Source organism: Myripristis murdjan, chromosome 7, assembly GCF_902150065.1.
Source record: "Myripristis murdjan chromosome 7, fMyrMur1.1, whole genome shotgun sequence".
Classification (NCBI taxonomy): domain Eukaryota; kingdom Metazoa; phylum Chordata; class Actinopteri; order Holocentriformes; family Holocentridae; genus Myripristis; species Myripristis murdjan.
The window spans coordinates 3,297,151-3,309,070 of record NC_043986.1 but is presented as its reverse complement, the minus strand read 5'-3'; the positions used below and the strand labels follow the sequence as shown (position 1 = coordinate 3,309,070).

Here is an 11,920-nt window from a genome sequence, read left to right as displayed (position 1 = left end):
AAGTAGCAGCACCCGAGCAGCAGACGGACGTCACTGATGTAATGACGGTAATGTTTTCAGTGAATCAACAATCAGAGAAAATATAACTCATCAGACACTTGAGTGGTTTAGAGCCTATGTAAGACTTGAGCTTGTTTATAGTCACAAATGAGTACACATGATGAGTGGAAAAATTTACAATAGAAAAGTCAGATTTGGTGTGAGATTTCTCTCTTGAGTGTGAGAGCGTGAGATTGAGGCTGAATGTCTTGGCCGATGCGTGAGAGTTGGCAACCCTGCCAATGGACACCTCTACCACCTGTAAACTTTCCACAGTGGTCGCCAGATGGGTGGCTACATCATTACAATGTAATGTTGCAGTTATGCCCATCTGTTATTTGTTGGGCTTGAGTTTATAATTTCAGCCTTTTTTTTTTGTTTTTTATAATGTGCACCTTATTATTTATTTATTTATTTATTTTTTTTGTTGTTTTGTACATCTTTTGTTACTTGGAGATTCTGGACAGTATTTGTCATCGTTGCAGTAATAATAAATAATAATAAACATGCTGCATTAACAGAAAGCAAGTATTTGTCTACTCCCATGTTGATATGAGTATTAAAAACTTGAAAAATATATGTTTATGGTAGATTTAGAACAGATAAAAAATATGCGATTAATTTGCGATTAATCATGATTAACTATGGACAATCATGCGATTAATCTGATTAAATATTTTAATCAATCCACAGCCCTAGAAAATATGGATTTTTTAAAATTGATGTAAACATGGACTCACAGATTAAATGAAAATATGCACGTGTATCTAAGATTGTATTGTAAGATTGTATAAAACTGTATGTTTCATGGTAACTTGTGTGATCTGAAGGCCGCTGGATTTCAAACTGGCCCTTACATCTCAATGAATCCCCCAAAATTCTGCTTTCATAACAGAAGAAAAATGGGAATGGCGTCCACAATCCCAGGTGAAGAAAACGCAGTTCAGTTCTGAGCTCAAAGTGTCGATCAAAGCTGGTTTCATTTCATCCCAGACACAGTAAAATGTCATAAATGACTTTTGAATGCAGGTATTTCTCCCTCCTGTCACTTTGTCTTTTCTACTGTTCATGGAGGGCATTACAGCACTTCTTTGTGTTTTAGCAGCTAAACCAGTCAAGACATACTGTCCTGTTATTGTCAGATTCTCTTCAGCTGGTTGATAGACTTTCTGGAACGAGAACAGAAGAAACACTGTTGATTCTTGGAAATATTTTATTCATTTTCATAAACATTCAGTTGTTGACACACCTAATCAGTAAAATCTCATAACAGACGTTTCTATCTCAGCAGTCACGTGATTCTCACACTCGACCTGTTAAATCAGCATGTCAACACTGTGGAGGAACACATGAATCATTTCCCACTGACAAGAAGAAGAATCATTTCATTTGCAGAGCATTAAAAAAAATCATAGTTCCAAAGTCCTGGAAACCAAATCAACAAACAGCTGTTCAGCTACAAAGAAGGACGAGTGCAAACACACTTCTGACTCCATTAAGCAGCAAAACAGGAAGAGCAAAAACATGTTACAGTAAATATTGAGTGAAGTTAAGAATCATAAAGAGCCTCTTCAACAGTTTAATCAGTGATATTTTTTTTTACATTTCCCTGTGAAGTGCAGTTCATTTGGCTTCTCTCTACTGAAAAAGAACAGAAACGAGCTCTTACTGCTTTAATCACTCCTGTCTACTTGAGCTCACAAAACTCTGCAGTGGCTCCAAGTCCAAGCCCAAATCCAGCATGGAGAGGCTGAGTGAACGTGGTCTGGACTCTGTGGAGGAGAGTCATGGTTTCAGAGACGCTGTAGAAGGACAGAATACCTGCTCTGTGATCCAGGTACACTCCCACTCTGGAGGACACATGGAGCCGGATTTTAATTTGGATATTGTTGTGTCTGAAGTTACACTTCATGTTGGAACAATCCAATGCCCAAGATTTGTCATTATATCCAAATAAATATTCATTCCCGCTCCCTGTTCTGCTGATATCCTGATATGAGACTGCTATTAAAACTCCCCCCTTCCACTCCACCTCCCAGTAACAACGTCCAGTCAGACTCTCTCTGCTCAGGACCTGCTTCCAATAAGTAAATCTGTCTGAGTGACTGGGATATGACTGTTTTTCTTCCATTCGTGTTGCTTTTCTGTTCCCCTCAGATAACGACAGATATGTGTTTGCTGTGTTTGGATCCAGTGTGATGTGACATGAATACTGTAAGAGCTCAGCTCTGGTCTTGGGCTCTGGTTGTGACAGTAGAACATCCACTCCAGTCCCTGTCAGTGAGATCTTGGACCATTCCTCACTAAGAAGCTCCTGTAGTTTGTCTCAGCTCGGACACAGCTGCAGTCACATCCTCAAAGTAGCTCAGAGGACGGATGTTGGCGCTGGGTGAGTGTGTAGATTCACTGAGACATGAGAGCGAGGGGTAATTCTGTAGAAAATGGATGTGATCCTGTGTGTGTGAGAGCTGCTCCAGCTCAGCGTCTTTCCTCCTCAGCTCAGCGATCTCCTGCTTCAGCTTCTCCTGAACTTCTTCAGCCCGACTCACTTCCTCTTCCTGCTGGGATCTGATCTGCTGCTTCACATCAGACCTTCTTTTCTCAACCAAACGGATCAGCTCAGTGAAGATCTCCTCACTGTCCTCCACTGCTTTATCAGCAGAGCGACTGATGGCCTCCACCTCCTGCTGAAGCACCTTCACGTCTTTCTCTGTGTCCTGGATTCTCTGCTGGATTTTTTGCCGACTCAGCCCAAGCTCTTTCTGCCTCTCGCTCCTTTCTGCTGCAGCTGAGACTTTGCGGTGGCCTTCATGTTCATCCATGGAGCAGAGAGAACAGATACACTGCTGATCAGTGCGGCAGAAAATCTTCATCACCTCATCGTGACGAGAGCAGATGTTCTCCTGAAGCTTCACGGTGGCTTCCACCAGCTTGTGTTTCTTTAATGGAGCTGAATCGTAGTGAGGCTGGAGGTGCTGCTCACAGTAAGAGGCCAGACACACCAGACAAGACTTGAGGGCTTTCAGTTTCCTCCCAGAGCAGAAATCACAGGCCACATCTCCAGGTCCAGCGTAGCAGAGATCAGGAGGAGCAGCTTGGAGTCCCATCTTCTTCATGTCCTCCAGTAACTCTGCTAACATGGTGTTTTTCACCAGGACAGGCCTTGGTGTGAAGGTTTGTCTGCACTGCAGGCAGCTGTAGATTTCCTTGTGCTCCTCTCCATCCCAGCAGTCTTTAATACAGCTCATGCAGTAGCTGTGTCCACAGGGAAGAGTCACCGGATCCTTCAGCAGATCCAGACAGATGGAACAGCAAAACTTTGCCGAGTCCGGCTGAATTCCTCGCTGAGCCATTTCCCCTCTCAGTCACAGTGAAACGTCTGCTAGTTTCACTTTCTATCAACAGATAAGAGTTGTGCTCCGATCCAAAGCAAACATCAGCTTTTCCTCACAGTCTCTCGCTGATCTGCTGTAAACGGGCTTGTGGGCTCTTGTCCTTCACACTGTGTTGTTTCCATTGTCCGATGTGAGAAGCAGGAAATATCTGGGCAGAATAAAACTCGTAATGTTTGAGATCAGACAGAAGAGGGAGGGGTTCAGCTGCTGATTCACTCCAGGAAGAGGAGCGCTCTTAAAGAGACAGTGCGTGTTTAGCTCTTATTTACAACATGAAGTGAAGTTTATGACAAAAATAATTCAACTGTTCCATCTCATTTTCATCTTCAGCCAATAGCTAATATGATCTCCAGTTATATTATGACCCTCCTGTCAGTGACGACTCAGTCAACACAACAGATCCAACAGATCCAGTCTGAAAAATGTAGATCTGGTTTACTGCACAGTGTTTACTCTGCTAAATAACAAGACAAATAGAAAATCTTTTGTAAGAACGGTGGTAAAAAAAAAAAAAAAAAAAAAGCCTAGAGTGATATAAAGAGACTCATGGAAGTGAAACCAAACTCCATTCATGCTGCAACACTCCTTTAACCCCTTCAGCTCCAACTTCCTCCTAAAACTGCCTCAGAAAAAGAGTTACGTCCCAACGTCCCACCATGTCACATATATATTCAGTGTTGGGCAAGCTGCTTGGAAATGCAGTGAGCTGAGCTGTACACTGTCACTGTTACTGTACATTACATGAAGTTGACATGAAACATCCCCACCCCCCAAATTATTACATACAATAGAAGGAAAATAATATATACCTATTTCTCTTTTTTCTGCCTGTATTGAACAGGTTATGTCTTATATTAAACAGCTGAGATGGAAATCATTTGATTAGGATTCATTTACCGACCCCAAATATGTGTGTTGGTGTTGTGTGTTCGGCTCATTCACAGTGCCTCTATTCCGTGCGCCTCATCCATGCCCCTATATTCCAACACTTACAGTATAAAAAATAAAAAGACATTTGGCTCGTTCTCGTTAACTCAGACACACATGCCCCACCTCGACTGAGGTGTCTTAAAAATGAATGTTTTGGACTTGTCATTTCAATGTATATCATGAATTAATGCGCAGTGAGGTTAGTGGTTTTGCCCTCTATAGAAACAGCACACAGAAGTGTTCAAATTGGCCTGGAAGAGGTTAAAATCTTGAAATCCATGTCAAAAGTGACTTAGTGTAACTCCATATGAGTCACTTCAAAGATTTTGAGGATAATAAGTACAAATAGCAACAATAACAAAGGGATAAATGACGGGTGGACATTTTTTTCTACGAAGGGTCATGGATGTGATAAAAATGCATTACAGGGTCAAATAATGGATCTTCATGCTGAAAGTTGGGATTTTCAAATTTAACCCAAAATTACCCCCCCCACCCTCCGCCAAAAATCACCTCCCTGTGACCTTTCTCTGGAAAGTGGACATTTTTGACCACATGAAAGGTCATTCAATGGTTCGAAGAGGTTCTATTGCTATGGAGTACAGCTGACCCGAGAGAGGACATCCCTGTCTAATTTAAGACAAAACCAAAAGCCCTTAAAGTGGTCATCCCTATCAAATGCTTTTTGTTTGGGGGAGGTTTGATATGAGACCATGTGGCCGGTCTTGACATCCGGTACTGGGATTCAGGAACTGCCAACATTGGCCCCGTCGACGCATTTGTTTGTTCAGATTGAGTAACCTAATTTTTTTGCGGGTCAGTCTACATGTCAGAACCTGACCCCTGGTACTGGGATTCAGATTCCTCCATGTAGGTTAGTTTCGTTCTATTTTATGGGCTGTTTTTAAGTTGGGTTGGTAGAATATTTTGGCGCTTTGTTTTTAAGCAGAGGGCTTTATGCCTGCACCCCCACACCCCCACACACAAGTCTGTGCGTGTGTATATGTGTGATGTCAATGCATGCATGCATACCTCCCCCCATTTTAGGTCCTAAATTTGGGTTGACTATGGAACATTTCATCATGGAACATGTCACCACAGAATCATCGAGGGTTTCGGCCGTTTACACATTAGACCCTCTCCTCCGTGGAGTCCAACTGGGGTCCCAGCTAATGTTCCAGGTTTTTAAGTTACTTTAAGATGTCTTGCCAATGTTTTGCTATTTTTTGCGCCGTGTCGGGTGTCCAGTGGACTTTGTCTGCCTCTGTCTGAAACTCTGTTTGCTTTAGAGGGATGACATGTGGGTATTTTTTGATTTCTAGGTTAATACTTTTGAGCATGTCTCTCTCCTGGATGGTTAGCCTGTCACTATAGTTGATTAGTGCCCAAATAATTTCTGCTTGTGTGAACGTACTTTGCGCAGCTTCATATAGCTGTCCCACTTGCTCGATTGTTTGCCGTGGGACTGCTGTGTTTTTGTCGTTTATGCCAAAGGATAAGATTACTTTGCGGACCTTCTCTGTTGTGGGGGTTTTCCCTTTAAGGATGTTTATGGCATGGAAAATCTTGGCTCCTGGATAGGAGTCCATTTGAATTTGGGGGCCCAAATCGTTTGGAAGTCTGGAGATGTTTGAATCTCCCATAATTAAAAAGGGACAGCTCGGATGGAGTTGCCAATTTCGTAATTTATTGCCATAATGTTCATGCCTCTTAAGGAGGCTCTTTTGGTTCCCAATTGTGGTCGGCACTGTGTTGGTCTCTAATAAAGCAGTAAGTCTTTGCTGTGCCTTGTTGATGGTGGAGCTGTCCAGCTTTTTAATTTCTTTTTGGACCCAGCGGACTGCTACAGTCCAGGCCTCTCTCCATCTAGTTGTATTAATGTGGGTGATTACCCATTCTGTTTCTTGGACCAATTGGAGGAAGTGTTTAGAAATTTTAAGGAGAGAGGTTTGGAGCCAATCTGCTGTTGCCATGTCAGGCAACTGAAGGCCAAAAGGTTGCAGTAATCCTGCAATTTGTTTGGGGTTACTCCGGAGAAGGTCCCGGTACTCCGCCTGCTGTACTTTACCCTGGTGGTGCAAGTACTTTTGATACATTTTCAAATTTTTGCTAAGGATCTTAAAGTCGTCCGTTGCCATTTTTACAAATTTGCTTTGGTTTTAAGTCTGGAGGAGGTTGTTAAGGGGGTTGAAGCGCCTGTGGTTCCGGTGCAACCTCGCTAGTCCTCTAAGTTTGGACTAGAGGCTGTTAATTTGGGGGGAGGTGATTGGTTGAAAGGGCCCAATTGGTTAGGGGGAAGGTCCGATTTGACGTGTGTGGTGCGATATGGTCTGTGGTGTGTGCTGGAGCTAACCTCTGGTAGAAGACTGGGTAACAATTAAGGCCTCTGACACCCTGAAGCCGCCCTTCCTGTGTGCTGTCTCCAAGTGAGACCCAGGGGGGTTGTATACTTACCGGTAATAGCACAAGTAGGACTCTTGTTGTCACCGTGAGGTATTCCCGAGTCTACCCAGAACTATTGTGCGGGTTCTCCGTTGTTTCGGGTCCGCTCTCTGGTGTGCAGTGGTCACCTTGTAGGGAAGGGTGTGGGGAGAAGGAGAACACAAGAATTTGGCTTTTATTTTAGCAATTAAAATTGCTGTTGTTTTGGAATGAAGGTCGAAGGTCTAGGAGATTTCTTCTAGGCTTCTTCTTCTTCTACTGTTCTTGTAGTCTTCTTGTCTTCAGGTGGAGAGCTCTTGCAGGTAGGGTCTTCAGGAGAGAAGTGAGTTTTGGGCCTGGATGCCTGGGTTTTTATGCTCCTGCCTGGAGTGTCCCCTCCCCCGTGGGTGGGGCTGTGAACGGCCCTGCCACTGGGGGCTGAGGACCTGAGTGGGAGTTTCTCCAGGATGGCCTCTATGTCCTCAGGTATTGTGGTCCCTGTGGTCCCTCCCCTTGGCTATTGTTCACCTACCTGTGCGTTTTGGTTTTTTGCTGGGGCTCTCAGTGTGTGTTTGGCTCCCAGGGGGCATGTTTCAGCTGGACTCCTGATGTTTATCCTCTCCTTCCAATTTGGCTGTTTTCTTTTGTGGGGGGTGGAATCAGCTGACTGTAGTGAATGTTGTTTCCTTTTTCTTCTGTTTGGAAAAACATTTTTTTTTCGAGCACTAATTTAGGTTTTGATTTATTAGACTCTCAATTTCTTTATGAGTTTATAAAATAAATGGATTTTAAGTATTCTTTTGTGTTTAAGTTGTTACTATTTGGTTGGTTTGGATGGTCCTCTCTGCTGCCATGTGGTTTCTGGGGGGAGGGGGGGTTCTTTGTTTGGTTTCGGGTTATTTTTTCTATGTTTGTTTCTGTGAAAAAAAAAAAATCTTTTTCTATAAATTATTTTTCCTTTACAGTGTTAACTTTGTGTTCTTGTTTGTCCTTCTCGAAAAATGTTTTTAAGGGGGTTTTTCTGTTAGTAGTTTGGGTGTGTGTTTGGAGTGGTTTCACTAGCTGTTGTTATGTTGGTTTGGAGAGGGGGGTGTGGGTCTTTTGTTCTGGCTGTTGTGGGTGTGGGGGGCTCTTTCCTTTTTCTTAGTTTGCTGTGTTTGTTGATTTATTCCAAGAAAGTTCAAACTTTTATTTTTAGATTTAAACTTTAAAACTTATATTTTATATTTTTAGATAGTTTTTTTTTGTAGTTTTAGGAGGTTTTGGTTGGGGGTTTGGGTGTGTGTTTGAAGTGGTTTCACTAGCTGTTATGTTGGTTTGGAGAGGGGGGTGTGGGTCTTTTGTTCTGGCTGTTGTGGGTGTGGCGGGCTCTTTCCTTTTTCTTAGTTTGCTGTGTTTGTTGATTAATTTTAAGCAAATTAAAAACTTATATTTTTAGATTTTTATGAGTGTATTATTTTGGGGGAGAAAAAAACAAAAAAAAGGATTTTGGTCCTGGATGCCCGGTACTGGGCCTCCAGCCTTCATCTTGTTTTGTGTCCTTTCTTTTCAGTGTTTTGGTACAACCTCCTAGGAGGAGAAAAAGTTTTATTTTTAGTGGGAGCGTCGCCGGGAAAAACATTTCTTATTAGGGTCCAGGTTCTTCCTGTTAGCCCCATACCACTGGCGCAGCGGATGTCCACCCAGGGACTAGGCTCAGCAGCTTGTGAGCTGCTTTACAGAGAGCTACTGCACTGTAAAAATTCTGAAGTTGAGAAAACTTAAAAATGTAAGGCAACCAGCTGCACAGCCTTTTTGAGTTTCTTCAACTTCTGGGGTTGTAAAGTTTAAACAACTTAAATTTGTGAGTTAGACTGCTTGTTTACTCAAACTGTTATGTCAAGTTGAAAAAACTCAAAATTACTATTGTGATGTACTAACATACATAGGTTAACTTTACTTAAATTCTTAAGTTTAGCCAACTTGAAGTTGTTTGTTCAGTAAAATTATAATTACAGGTACACTGGACTGTTGAGCTAACTTTTATTTAAACTCAAGATTTGCAGTTAATGCAACTTGGGTGCCCAGAAGTTCAGTAAACTCAAAAAGGATGTGCAGCTGGTTGCCTTACATTTTTAAGTTAGCTTAATTTACTTACATAAACAGGTTTACACAAAAAAAGCATGCTTTTAAGTTGGGATAACTACAACAAAACTGACTGCTGTATATGAGCATTCCACCTTAAGTCTGAAAGCTGCTGCTGGACCCTTCTCAGTAACAGACAAGAACACTCAAGAACACATAACTCTTTTTTAATAACAATGAAAAACATTTGCTGTGACTAACTCAATAATTTAACTTTTTAACACCTTTTTTTTTTTTTTTTTTAAGTGCTTTGTCAATAATTGTACAAGTACCTCTTTCTTTTTTGCACAATGATTTAAAATATTCTATCTCTTTAGGGGAAAAAAAAAACATGACAAACCAGCACCAAAACTCACAAATTATAACAACTTCATTCATGTAACAACATTTTCTTTTAAAGGTTAAACATTACAGTCACAGAGATTTACTATATTTAGCAGATGTGCAAAGGTCTTTGAAATCACACAGTTCACAGAAAAAAGTGATATGCTCTTTAGGTTTAGAGGCATGTTTGTGTGCTCTAGTGAGATGGGACTTCAGTGCACCAGTTGTCTTGAAAGTGCAGACGCAGTCTGTGTACAGGCACGGCAGTGGCCAGAATCGCCCCTTGGCAATGTCGAAGTCTGTAATGCTTGAAGAGGACCTCTCGATCAGGGCGTGAAAACTTGCACTCCTTACCCTGCATTCAACTCCTAAAAATAGATCAAAACAACAAAATAGTTAAAACTGTACTCAAAAAAGGGTACATGACAAATTCAAATACATCGAATGTATTGTGATCAATATTCATTCAATCACAGATTTTTCTGTTTGTCTTATCTTTTTTATGTATATTATATAATAATTGATAACACTATCAATTTTATGGCTGGCAGATTATACCTGCTGACAATATTATTGTTTCTGTTAATGTCTAGTTATCCATCAGAGTTAACTTGCAATTTAGTAATCAAACAGACCTAACAATTCAGCTACCAATGAATGAGCAGTAGTATGCCTAACACAGATTGAAAAATAAGCCGAAGTGATACCTCTTCTCTGAATAGACAAGCTAAGCCAGTGTGCTGCTGTTAGCCAGTGATCGATAAGTCCGTGGACCGTTGCGCTCCGACATACAGAGTTAGCAAACAAATGGATAGTTTCTGATTCACTGAATACGTCATGTAGCACGTCTTCGATTTTAACTGACAGGAAACTACAGAGAAGCTGTAACGTTAGCTGATACAAAAGTAAATATAGTTGACAACACTCACCTTATTCATGCATATTCATGCCGAAAACATAAAACCTCTGTGTTCTTCGTCTTTTATCCCATCTGTGGCACGCATCTCCTTGGAAATCTAAAATGTGGTGTGAACAAGTGGGAGTGGGAGGCAGGTTATAGTTGTTTTGTTTTGTTTTGTTTCTTCTTCTTCTTCTTCTTCTTCTTCTTCCGGGAAGTATTTTTCTTCTTCTTCTGTTGAGTTTTATGGCGGAAGTACATACAGTACAGGCCAAAAGTTTGGACACACCTTCTCATTCAATGCGTTTTCTTCATTGTCATGACTATTTACATTGTAGATTCTAACTCAGGGGTGTCAAACTCGTGCCATGGAGGGCCAAGAGGCTGCAGGTTTTCATTCCAACCAACAACTCCACCAGGTGATTTCACTGATTAGTCCCGCCTCTCTGTTTCGAGGTAGGGTGATCAGTGAAATCACCTGGTGGAGTTGTTGGTTGGAATAAAAACCTGCAGCCTCTTGGCCCTCCATGGCACGAGTTTGACACCCCTGTTCTAACTGAAGGAATCAAAACTATGAATGAAAACATGTGGAGTTATGTACTTAACAAAAAAAGGTGAAATAACTGAAAACATGTTTTATATTCTAGTTTCTTCAAAATAGCCACCCTTTGCTCTGATTACTGCTTTGCACACTCTTGGCATTCTCTGGATGAGCTTCAAGAGGTAGTCACCTGACTTCTGCACAACACAACTGATGGTCCCAACCCCATTGATAAAGCAAGAAATTCCACTAATTAACCCTGATAAGGCACACCTGTGAAGTGAAAACCATTTCAGGTGACTACCTCTTGAAGCTCATCGAGAGAATGCCAAGAGTGTGCAAAGCAGTAATCAGAGCAAAGGGTGGCTATTTTGAAGAAACTAGAATATAAAACATGTTTTCAGTTATTTCACCTTTTTTTGTTAAGTACATAACTCCACATGTGTTCATTCATAGTTTTGATGCCTTCAGTGAGAATCTACAATGTAAATAGTCATGAAAATAAAGAAAACGCATTGAATGAGAAGGTGTGTCCAAACTTTTGGCCTGTACTGTATATAAATACATATTTTTGTAATTTTTTTAATTATTATTATTAAAACACACAAAACATACAGAGACAATCGCCAGGGGGTGACATACTTTCAAGGACAAATTTTCAGAATATCATATTACATAAATATATTAAAAAGAGCAAATAAATTAAAATTTTTTAAAGGCTTTCATATTCGTGGAGTGGCTAATGGTCCTAATATATGCAAATGAGATGGTTTTGGTTAGTGTGACGACATTTGTGAATATGCCATTTAGCAATGAAATAAGACAACAGACAAGTCTCAGGTTATTGCACACGAGGGAGGAGAAACGACAAATAATTATAAATGAAAGAAAAAATGTATTAAATTAAAAATATATATATACAACTACATGCATACATACACACACATATGTGTGTGTGTATATATATATATATATATATATATATATATACACCAAATGGTCAAATGGTCGTTCATTCCACTTAAAAAATGGGTTAGAATTACAGTTAATAAGTTGGAGTTTTTGTAGTGCTGTATAACTCACAAACAATAGTTGTCTGAACTAAACTATTCACATTGACAGTACTATTTTTGAGAAACATTGCGTAAATTTGTTTTTTCAAGTTAGCTCAGCAAATTGCCCAAGTGGTTGTTCACTTGACTTAAAAAAACAGGTTAGGATAACAAATCATAAGTTGGCGTTTTTACA

General features: G+C 40.7%; 1 pseudogene; it reads right to left on the bottom strand.

The window, feature by feature from the left end:
• Window positions 1-1,681: 1,681 nt before the first annotated feature.
• On the bottom strand, window positions 1,682-3,221 carry LOC115361671 (tripartite motif-containing protein 16-like; annotated as a pseudogene).
• Between the last annotated feature and the right edge of the window lie 8,699 nt (window positions 3,222-11,920).